The sequence below is a fragment of the Nyctereutes procyonoides genome, unplaced genomic scaffold (genome assembly GCF_905146905.1).
Source record: "Nyctereutes procyonoides isolate TBG_1078 unplaced genomic scaffold, NYPRO_anot_genome, whole genome shotgun sequence".
Classification (NCBI taxonomy): Eukaryota; Metazoa; Chordata; class Mammalia; order Carnivora; family Canidae; genus Nyctereutes; species Nyctereutes procyonoides.
In genome coordinates this window covers 69,324,314-69,336,041 of record NW_026575146.1, presented here as the reverse complement: position 1 = coordinate 69,336,041, position 11,728 = coordinate 69,324,314, and the positions used below count along the sequence as shown (strand labels likewise).

At 43.9% G+C, this 11,728-nt stretch overlaps 1 pseudogene; it reads right to left on the bottom strand.

Moving 5' to 3' along the window:
• Positions 1-7,296: 7,296 nt before the first annotated feature.
• LOC129500071 (leukocyte immunoglobulin-like receptor subfamily A member 6) lies at positions 7,297-9,484 on the bottom strand (annotated as a pseudogene).
• Between the last annotated feature and the right edge of the window lie 2,244 nt (positions 9,485-11,728).

Sequence of the window (11,728 nt, the reverse complement as noted above, 5' to 3'; positions counted from 1 at the left end):
CATAATACCCTCCAGTTCCATCCACGTTGAAGCAAATGGTGGGTATTTGTCATTTCTAATGGCTGAGTAATATTCCATTGTATACATAGACCACAGCTTCTTTATCCATTCATCTTTCGATGGACACCGAGGCTCAGGAAGGTACTTTTATCACAGCCAGACTTTGCTTATGATACCAGAATAGTATTTCGATACCCAAAGTTGCCAATCCACATGTGTATTATTTCAATCTGCCATGGTACTCCATGATGGAACCAGCAAACCTCAGCTAAATTTTTCTTCATCTGGGGCAATTTTACCTTGTCCCTGTTCAGTGAAACATTTCCTGAAATTATTTACCTAAAATGGCGGTTGGCAAATTTTTTTCTGTACAGGGCCAGAGAGTAAAGGTTTTAGACTCTGGGGACCCAAAGGCCACACAGTCATAACTATTCAACTCTGCTCTTGTAAAGTGAAAGCAACCATAGACAACATGTAAACAAATAAGTGTGGCTGTGTTCACAGGGCCTAAGTTTGCTGACCCCTGATCTAAAAAAACAGGCCCTACTACATTTGCACTTTCAGCACTTTGAGAACCAGGTGAATACAAAGAATTACTCAGTGGTGCCTCCAGTAACTTCTGTGAGAAACACTGAATTTGGTCTGTATCTGGTGTCAGAACAAACCTTAAGGAGAAATAAACATTGAATCAGAATGCATCATAGAAAAATTACTAGAATAATATTTGATGTTCATGATGATTATGGTAGAAGATAGTTTTTGGTATGTTTTAAATATTTGTCTGCTGTAGTCTGTTTGCTGTATATGCTGACATTTTTGTATTCCATTTAGTATTTTTATAGTCTAGTAAAATATTTTCTAAGACCAGTTTTAGATGTGCTCTTATTCCTATGTAATACTCAATTTACTGTACCTGCTTGATGGTTAGAAGGAAGCCAGAAGCTGAATTCACGCACTTTTTTCCAAAAAAAACTAATTATGGTTCATTCCCTTGACAAGCCATAGAATTGGATGAGTTTTTAAACTGCAAATTCTAATTGATTTTTAAATAAGTTTTTGGAAGAACTTTGTTACGAGATAGTTAAATAATCTTTATAAGATATTTTATATATTAGAAGCAATTATAATTAAATCTGTGGTTTTTTGAACTAAAATGGTGTTAGTTCCACATGAAGAAATGTAAAGTGCAAGTGAGATTCTCCGGTGTTGTTGGCATTCCAAACTTTTCTCTTTGTTTTTGTCTAATGTTGCCTTTGGATACATCTGTTTCTATAAATAAATTTTTGAAGAATACTCGTAAAAAAAAAAAAACTGCTCCCAACTGAAGTATGTGGAAACTATGAGAAACAGAGAGTAGAGTGGTGGCTGGAGGGCTGGAGGTGTGGAAATGAGGTCTTGGTTAAGATTATAGATAGAAGATGAACAAGTTCTAATCTCTTACAAGAGCACAAATTCTAGGGATCTGATGTACAGCATGGTGACCACAGCTCATAACACTGTATCATATTCTTGAATGTTGCAATGAGAGGAGATCTTAGATGTTCTCATCATATAAAAGAATGGCAACTATGTTGTGGGATGGAAATGTGAGCTAAGGCCATGGGGACAATCATGTTGTAATACATAAATGTGTCTGTTGAGGAGGCTTCATTGGCAGTTTCCTCCAAACACTTTGGCACTTAGGAAACACTCACACTAACACACACATGCTTCCCAATGCATAAACATGCATATATGCATGCATACACACACTCTCACACATGCATACACACATGCATTCATCACGCACCAAAATTACATAGATCTTTTCTATTATAAAAAAAAAAAGAAGAAGATTGTATCTGGCCAGGAAAACATTAACATCAAAACCTGAAAACGGAGTTACAGAATGGAAAGGCAGAGTAAGATCTCTCACATAAACGGAGATGTAAATCTCTAAACAAAACATTCACAGGTATCTAAAAACTACAGAACACTTATGAAAGAAATTGAGGAAGACACAAAGATGGAAATACGTCCATGCTCATAGATTTTAAGAATAAATATTGTGAAAATGTCTATGCTACCCATGGTAATTTACATGTTCAATGCAATCCCTATCAAAATACATGGACTTTCTTCACAGAGTAGGAACAAAAATCTTAAGATTTGTATGGAATAAAAAGCGACCCTGAATAGCTGGAGAAATATTAAAAAAGAAAACCAAAGCTGGAGGTATCACAATGCATGACTTCAAGTGATCATCAAGGCAGTATGGTACTGGCACAAAAACAGACACATAGATCAATGGAACAGAATAGAGAACCCAGAAATGGGTCCTCAACTCTATGGTCAACTCATCTTTGATAAAGCAGGAAAGACTATCCACTGGAAAAAGGACAGCCTCTTCAATAAATGGTGCTAGGAAAATTGGACAGACACGTGCAAAAGAATGAAACTAGATCATTTTCTTACACCACACACAAAGATAAACTCAAAATGGTTGAAAGATCAAATGTCAGACAAAAATCCATCAAAATCCTATGAGAACACAAGCAACAACCATTTCGAGCTTGGCCACAGCAACTTCTTGCAAGATACATCTGTGAAGACAAAGGAAACAAAACCAAAAGTGAACTCTTGAGACTTCTTCAAGTTAAAAAGATTCTGCAAAGGAAAAGAAACAATCAACAAAACTAAAAGACAACATACAGAATGGGAGAAGATATTTGCAAATGACATATCAGATAAAGGGCGAATATCCAAGATCCACAAAGAACTTATTAATAGTGAAAGGGAATAAAGGGGAAAGGAGAGAAAATGAGTGGGAAATATCAGAAAGGGAAACAGAACATGAGAGACTTCTAACTCTGGGAAACAAACAAGAGGTAGTAGAAAGGGAGGTGAGCAGGGGGATGGGGTGACTGGGTGATGGGCACTGAGGGGGGGACTTGATGGGATGAGCACTGGGTGTTATGCTATATGTTGGCAACTCGAATTCCAATAAAAAATATACAAAAAAATATACTTATTAAACTCAACACGCAAGAAACAAACAATCCAATCATGAAATGGGCAAAAGACATGAAGAGAAATTTCTCCAAAGAAGACACACACACATGGCCTACAACACACACATAAAAAAAATGCTCCACATCACTTGCCATCAGGGAAATACAAATCAAAAGCACAATGAGATACCACCTCACACCAGTAAGAATGGCATAAATGAACAAGACAGGGAACAACAAATGCTGGCGAAGATGTGGAGCAAGGGGAACCCTCTTGCAATGTTGTTGGGAATATAAGCTGATGCAGCCACTCTGGAAAACTGTGTGGAGGTTCCTCAAGAAGTTAAGAATAGAGCTCCCCTACAACCCAGCAATTGCACTACTGGGTATTTACCCCAAAGGTACAGATGCAGTGAAACGCTGGGACACCTGCACCCCGATGTTTCTAGCAGCAATGTCCACAATAGCCAAACTGTGGATGGGAGCCTCAGTGTCCATCGAAAGATGAATGGATAAAGATGTGGTCTATGTATACAATGGAATATTACTCAGCCATTAGAAACGACAAATACCCACCATTTTCTTCAACGTGGATGGAACTGGAGGGTATTATGCTGAGTGAATTAAGTTGATCAGAGAAGTACAAAGATTATATGGTCTCATTCATTTGGGGAATATAGAAAATAGTGAAAGAGAATAAAGGAAAAGGAGAGAAAATGAGTGAAAATATCAGTGAGGGTGACAAAACATGAGAGACACCTAACTCTGGGAAATGAACAAGGGGTAGTGGAAAGGGAGGTGGGCAGGGGGTGGGGTGACTGGGTGATGGGCACTGAGGGGCGCACTTGGTGAGATGAACACTGGGTGTTATGCTATATGTTGGCAAATTGAACTCCAATTAAAAAATTAAAAAAAAAGATAGAGATGCAGTGAGAAGCTGAGACACCTGCACCCCAATGTTTATAGCAGCAATGTCCACAATAGCCAAATGTAGAAAGAGCCTTAGTGTCCATCGAAAGATGAATGGATAAATAAGATGTGGTCTATGTATACAATGGAATATTACTCAGCCATTAGAAATGACAAATACCCACCATTTACTTCGACATGGATGGAACTGGAGGGTATTATGCTGAGTGAATTAAGTCAGTCAGAGAAGGACAAAGATTATACGGTCTCATTCATTTGGGGAATATAAAAAATAGTGAAAGGGAATAAAGGGGAAAGGAGAGAAAATGAGTGGGTAATATATGAGAGGGTGAAAGAACATGAGAGACACCTAACTCTGGGAAACGAACAAGGGGTATTGGCAAGGAAGGTGGGCGGGGGATTGGGGTGACTGAGGTGGGCACTTGGTGGGATGAGCACTGGGTGTTATGCTATATGTTGGCAATTTGAACTCCAATAAAAAATTAAAAATTAAAAATTAAAAATTAAAAAAATATATATACAAAAAAATGAAGTGTTACATTTGCTCCACAGATGTGAAACCATACTTCAAAGGATTAAAACATGTTTCAATCCATTGAGTGTGTTAAGATTTTCAGGCAGGCCGACCAGGATTTCAAATCCTGTTTTACTATGTATTAGCTGTACAATTTCAGGCCAATTACTAGAAATGCCGATTTTCCTCAAATGTTAAAAGGGGATAGTAATGACTTCTCTAGCCAACACTTCCCCTCCACTTCTCAAGGCACAGGGGGCACAAAGACATGTGTGGGCACACGCACAATTTTTGGTCAAGATTCAATGCAGCAAATGCGTAAGGTGTTTGGCACAGTGCCTGGCACATGTAAATGTTTAATAAACTCTAGCTACTACTACATGGAAACCACTTATCAATACAATCTTTGGTTTATATTGTAGGTATCATATAAATCCACTAACTTACTGGTGTGCTGGCTGTTGATCTGTCTCTACTGCACACCTGTTGATACAATGCTGAGCAACCAAGATAAGGGCTCCTTTAGGGTTTTACTAGCCTCCATGCAGCCTACCAGCAGCCTAGTCTCTCTTTATCATGTTGTGTGCTTACATTTATATGACTGGGTACCATTCTGCAGTCATTTCATCTATGTAAGCCTTATCTCCCCAAGGACAAGTTTCATTCTTCAAAGCCGGGGCACAAGGCAGTTTTAGCATACTGCTGCCCTGCAGAGGACCAGCCTAGGGGTGGGGGGAACTCTATGGAACCAAACTGAAAAGATAGGCCTGAGTTACTAGCAGAAGAATGAATGTATTGTGCTGGCAGGGAGCAGAGGGTTGGGGGAGCAGGTGGCAGATAAGCATAAAATACACCATTAGTGGTGTGCCTAAGCACCCAGACATTAGCACATAGCAGGCGGGCTTAAAATCAAACACTTCCATTTGCTTACTATGCGAGTTTGGTCAAGTTGCCTAATCAAAATCTAGTTTTTCTACAAAATGGGGTTCATAGTGCCTACCACTGGATCACTGGCAGAATTAATGAAATTGTTCAGATACAGTGCTCAGTGCACTGAGGGGGACACTTGACGGGATGAGCACTGGGTGTTATTCTGTATGTTGGTAAACTGAACACCAATAAAAATTAATTTATTAAAAAAAAGATACAGTGCTCACCACAACAGCTGGCATTTAACAAGCCTACAGTTTGTAATTCTCACTGTCATCCTCCTCCTCCTCCTTTTCCTCTATTCTCTTGGGAGTTCAGTCTGGCTAGACAATAGAGATATACTCACCTATGAAAATAATTCACAATTCAGGAAAGTGAGGAAGTATCAAATGATCAATACAGCAAAGCCTTCAACTCACTCTGCCTTAGAGGCATCTTTACATCTAAACAATCTTGTCAAGAGTGATAAAGACACCACAAAGATACTTCATTTCTACATTGGGACTTGCCTCTGGAATTATTATAGATCTCAGTTGGGTTGTGCTTGAACTTCTTATTTTAATGGTACAATGCCAAACCCCAACTGTGATGTATTTAAAAAGGTGGTAATCCAATTTGCTCTAGAAACCTTGGTTCAGCAACATGAGTTGATGTAAATTATGAATGTTATGGCCATGGAGTCAGGACTACCTCTGCTTAAGTCCTTAAACTCTTCACCTCTGCCAATCACTGGCCATGTGTGACCTTGGCAATCACAAACCTCCATTAGCCTCATTTGCCTCATTTTTATATATCCCTCTTATAGAGTTTGCATGGGGGAACAAACAGATTATTTATGCAAATTGCCCTAGCACAGACATTCTGGGTGCTCATTAAATGGTGTCAATTATTCCTGCATTTATTCTTAGGATGGAATCATCCTGTCTTCTGAAATCTGGATCCCTGTGATATATATGGTAGGCTCAGTGACAGGATTGTGGCTGGGGCTGGCCCCATAATCATATGCACAGCCATGGTTTAGGTCAGGAGAGGTCAGAGATGGCGGGGTTCCTGGCAGATACAAACAAATGCTTCCTTTATTCAACTTTGCACTGCAAAAAAAAAAAAGTTGTGTAAAGGTACCAACAACAAGCATCAGTGAGGATAAGGGGCAAGTGGCACTCTCGCACTATTGGTGGATGTGTAAAATATAGAGTGGAATGGTTCAATCACTTTGGGAAAAGTCTAGCAGTTTCTTATAATAAAATGCACACCAAACTTTATGACCCAGAAATTCCACTCCTAGTTGTTTACCCAAGAAAATGAAGGTATGAGTCCACAAAGAGGCTTGTGCAAAAAAATGTCCATAGCACCTTTGTCCTAATGGGTAAAAACTGGAAACAGCCCAGGCATCTATCAAGATGCATGCCACATAGGCTTCCAAACAGCACGAAATCAGGTACCAATGGGAATGAACTACTGATAAAATGCAGAGTGCGTACCAAGTTCACCAGGGATTCAGGGTTCAACAACCCTGGAGAGACTCCTGTGAGCCAGGCACGGCCCCTCCTCAGGCTCAGGTGGGGACCGAGGGGCATGGGGGGGCCCAGGGGGCAGCAGAGAAGTGCCCACAGGCAGGGAGGCTTCTCTTTAGGGGAGTGTCCATGGGGCTGACACCATGGTTCAGGGTCTGATATGGAGGCAGCAAGAGGTGAGTGGGAGGACTGTGTCTACTCAGGATCATCCTCACTCACCCACCCTTCATGCATCCCCCTACTCCTTACCTCTGCTGATACTGCAGAATGGGGGGCCCCAGGTGGAGGCTGTGGCTCTTTCCACCCTCTTCTGGGCTGGACCCTCTTCTGTGGAGCCCCCAACACCCCCATATTTGTTACTGTCCCAGGCTTTCCTGAGATGTGGGTCCTGAGATGGTGGAGTTCAGATAGGACAGAGTCAGGGCTCCTCACCTGAGACCAGGAGCTCCAGGGGGGTCACTGAGGTGTGACAACTTGTAGAGGGAGGCACTAGATGAGCTGTAGCACCTGTAGGCCCCTCATGGGCTGAAGTCACAGGACTCATGGAGAATTCAGCCTGGTGCTGCCCAGCTCTGTACTTTGATCTAATATGCAGGGGGTGATCAGCTGCCCCCTCCTTGGACAGAAGGAAAGTGTGCACAGAGCTCTGTGACTGACATAGCAGGGTCACATTCTCTCCTGGGGCTACCATAGGTCCTGGCTGCACCCAGAGGGAGGCTGTATAGGGGAACTGTCCTAGGGAGAGGAAGGATGGGTGAGTGGTGATCTAGCCTTGTCCTGACCTGAGATGTCTGTGTCCTCTGAGTCTCTCCCATCCTCATCCTCTGTCTCTCTCTCTCTGTCTCCTCCCTACCTGGGGACCTCATAACCCTGGTCTTGGCCACCACCTCGTCGGGTTCCCTGTTAGGACCAGTGAGATTCTGGGGCCCTCCCTGCACTTCTGGCCCCTCACCTGCAACCAGGATGTCTAGGGGGTCACTGTGGGCTGACCACTGTGAGGAGAGGTTGTGTCTACCATAGCATGTATACCGGCCCCCATGGGAGGATCTCACTGGGCCCAGGATGAACTCTGCCCAGAGAGCCTAGCCAGGGTCTACCGGCCATGAAGCTGAAGAAGATCATGTTCTCCCTCCTTGGACAGAGTGAGTCTGTTGTAGCTCATATTGGAGAGTCAGGCTCTGTCCAGAGGTCACAACAGGGCTCTGCTGGGTCAGGAGGGAGGGCTTCCCTGACACACCTGGGAGAAGACCAGCCATAGATTGTAGGGGCTGATTCTCCCCAAAACCTTCCTTCTCCCATCCTGAACCTGGGTCTCACTGTCCCTCACTCTTTGTGTCTCTGACCTCTGAGCCCCTGTAGTTCCCTCACTCCACCCGCACATCTGGGGCTTACCTGAGAATAGAGCCCCTGAAACCTGTCTGGTACTTCAAAACATGCATAGGACAAAAACCAGACTCTCTCACCCGAAACCAGTAGCTCCAGGGAGTCACTGGGCAGTGACCACACCTGGCGGGTGTTTCAATCATAACCATAGCATCTGAACATCCATGTGAGGCTGAGGGTCATGAGGCCCACAGGGAACAGGGCCTGGATCACCACAATGGGGGCCTACTGGGAGTCCCAAGTCCAGGAGGGCTGGCCTTCTAATTCCTTCATCAGGAGGAATCTGTCAAATACTGTCCGTGAACAGGACCCTGGAGGGTCATGTTCCCTCCTGAGGGCATGATAGGGCCAGGATGAGAGGCTGGGTTTGCCATGGAATCCTAGGAGAGGGGAAGGGGCTGAGTTACATGGGGCTCAGATCTCCCCACATGATCCCCAGGGCTGGGCTGAGAGGGCGACACCCTGAGAGCAGACCCCCTTCCTGAGGGAAGAGCCTGGAGAAAGGAGGGGATGCCCTGAATAGGCTTGCACCTGTCACCACCAGCTCCAGCTGGTCACTGGGCTCCGACCAGCCAGTGGCACTGAGATATACACAGTAATATCATCCTGCATATACACGTGTGAAATATGTGATGGAGAACTTGGCCTTGTCCTTGGGCTCCAGTGGCTTCTGTCTGTTCCAGGTCCCTGAGTGTCCCTGTTTATGCAGGAGGTACTCCTGGGCCTTCAGGCTCCCCTGACACCAGAGGGTCACAGCTGTCCCCATGGGGATCACAGATCATGGCTCAGCCCAGATGGTGAGTTTGGAGAAGGTCCCTGGAAGGAAACAGAGGCTGTGTCACAAGATCTTCTCCACCCCCAGTTCCCAGCTCAGCCCCAAACCCCCAGAAGTCCCCCTCTGTTAGCCCAGAGCTGCTGATCTCCATGCCTCCTGCCTGGTCGGTGGTCCCTGTCCCCAGTGAGGAGGGGGGACTGGGACCCCTGGAGACAGACTCACCTGCCTGCACTCGGGTCCTGGAGTCCACAGTCAGGCCTGGAAGAGAGTCCCTGTGAGAGGTTTGCCTCAAATCCTGAGCAGAACACCTCCTCCCCATGAGCCTCCTAAACCTGGGGTCTCTGACAGACCAGGTCCTGGCTATGTGACAGGCCCCTCCCAGACTAGGGCATCCCCCCTCTCTTCAGACTTCACCTAGACAGAGCAGGGCTGTGAGGTTGGGGGTCATGGTGTCTTCTGTCTCTGGCTAAGCTATTCAGATAGTGGGACCATGGTGCTCACAGGACAGAGACACACACAGAGTGTGGCCAGTCGGAAGCCAGTCCTGCCTGTCAAGATGTCGTTATGTCAGCATCACTAAAGGAAGGGGAACATCTCCTCCCCTGCCCCTAGTGAAGTGTCCATTCGAGGCAGCAAATTGAACTCAGGTTTCCTGAGAAATCCTAACCAAATGAGGAGACCAGGACATATCCTCCCTCCCAGAGTCCTCCCCCATGGGGTCTCCTTCATCCTCAGCACATCCCTGGGGTCCTCACCATTGACAGGTTCCTCAGACCCAGAGATTCTGCAGGGAACATGGGTTCCTGATGGCAAAGACTTGTGACATTTCTGCTTAGCATGGGTTGAGGTCACTGTGGCAATGAGCCCAAAGGAGAAGTGCAGGCAAATAGGGAAGGAAATCCAGCCCCTCTTCTGGCCTCTAGGTGTGGGCTTTCTTTCTGTCACAGCCTCTGCTGATGTCTCTGTTTTCCTGTGACATCATCCACATCCTGTTCATGAGAACACATCTGTGAAAACTCCTGGCTCATCAGTGCCCATTGTCCTGGGACAGAGCTGACCTCCCTACACTGGTGTCTCAATTCCAAAATGCAGGAGATAATATGTGGGTTAATGCTCTGATTTGGGGAACAAAGCTAATGCTCATATAAATACTATGCCATATGTATTTTTTTGTCTGGCTTCTTTTAGCTGATGTGTTGTTATAGGTAGTTCTAGAGTGCTCATTCTCAAGTCTGTGGACAGATCCATTTTATGTATATACCACAAATTAGTTATTCATTGTGCTGTAATCAAATGTTAGAATTGGGTAGCCCAGGTGGCACAGTGGTTTAGTGCCGCCTTCGGCCGAGGGTGTGATCCTGGAGACCTGGGATGGAGTCCCGCGTCAGGCTCCCTGTATGGAGCCTGCTTCTCCCTCTGCCTGTGTCTGTGCCTCTGTCTCTCATGAATAAATAAATAAAATCTTAAAAAAAAACAAACAAAATAAATAAGTATGCAATGGAATATTCCTCAGCCATTAGAAGTGACAAATACCCACCATTTGCTTCAACGTGGATGGAACTGGAGGGTATTATGCTGAGTGAAATAAGTCAATTGGAGAAGGACAAACATTATATGTTCTCATTCATGTGGGGAATATAAATAATAGTGAAAGGGAATAGAAGAGAAGGGAGAAGAAAGGAAATATCAGAAAGGGAGACAGAACATAAAGACTCTCAATCCCATTTACAATTGCACCCAAAAGCATAAGATACCTAGGAATAAACCTAACCAAAGAGGTAAAGGATCTATACCCTAAAAACTATAGAACACTTCTGAAAGAAATTGAGGAAGACACAAAGAGATGGAAAAATATCCCATGCTCATGGATTGGCAGAATTAATATTGTGAAAATGTCAATGTTACCCAGGGCAATTTACACGTTCAATGCAATCCCTATCAAAATACCATGGACTTTCTTCAGAGACTTAGAACAAATTATTTTAAGATTTGTGTGGAATCAGAAAAGACCCCGAATAGCCAGGGGAATTTTAAAAAGGAAAACCATAGCTGGGGGCATCACAATGCCAGATTTCAGGTTGTACTACAAAGCTGTGGTCATCAAGACAGTGTGGTACTGGCACAAAAACAGACACATAGACCAATGGAACAGAATAGAGAACCCAGAAATGGACCCTGAACTTTATGGTCAACTAATATTCGACAAAGGAGGAAAGACGATCCACTGGAAGAAAGACAGTCTCTTCAATAAATGGTGCTGGGAAAATTGGACATCCACATGCAGAAGAATGAAACTAGACCACTCTCTTGCACCATACACAAAGATAAACTCAAAATGGATGAAAGATTTAAATGTGAGACAAGACTCCATCAAAATCCTAGAGAACACAGGCAACACCCTTTTTGAACTTGGCCACAGTAACTTCTTGCAAGATACATCCACGAAAGCAAAAGAAACAAAAGCAAAAATGAACTATTGGGACTTCATCAAGATAAGAAGCTTTTGCACAGCAAAGGATACAGTCAACAAAACTCAAAGACAACCTACAGAATGGGAGAAGATATTTGCAAATAACATATCAGATAAAGGGCTAGTTTCCAAGATCTATAAAGAACTTATTAAACTCAACACCAAAGAAACAAACAATCCAATCATGAAATGGGCAAAAGACATGAAGAGAAATCTCACAGA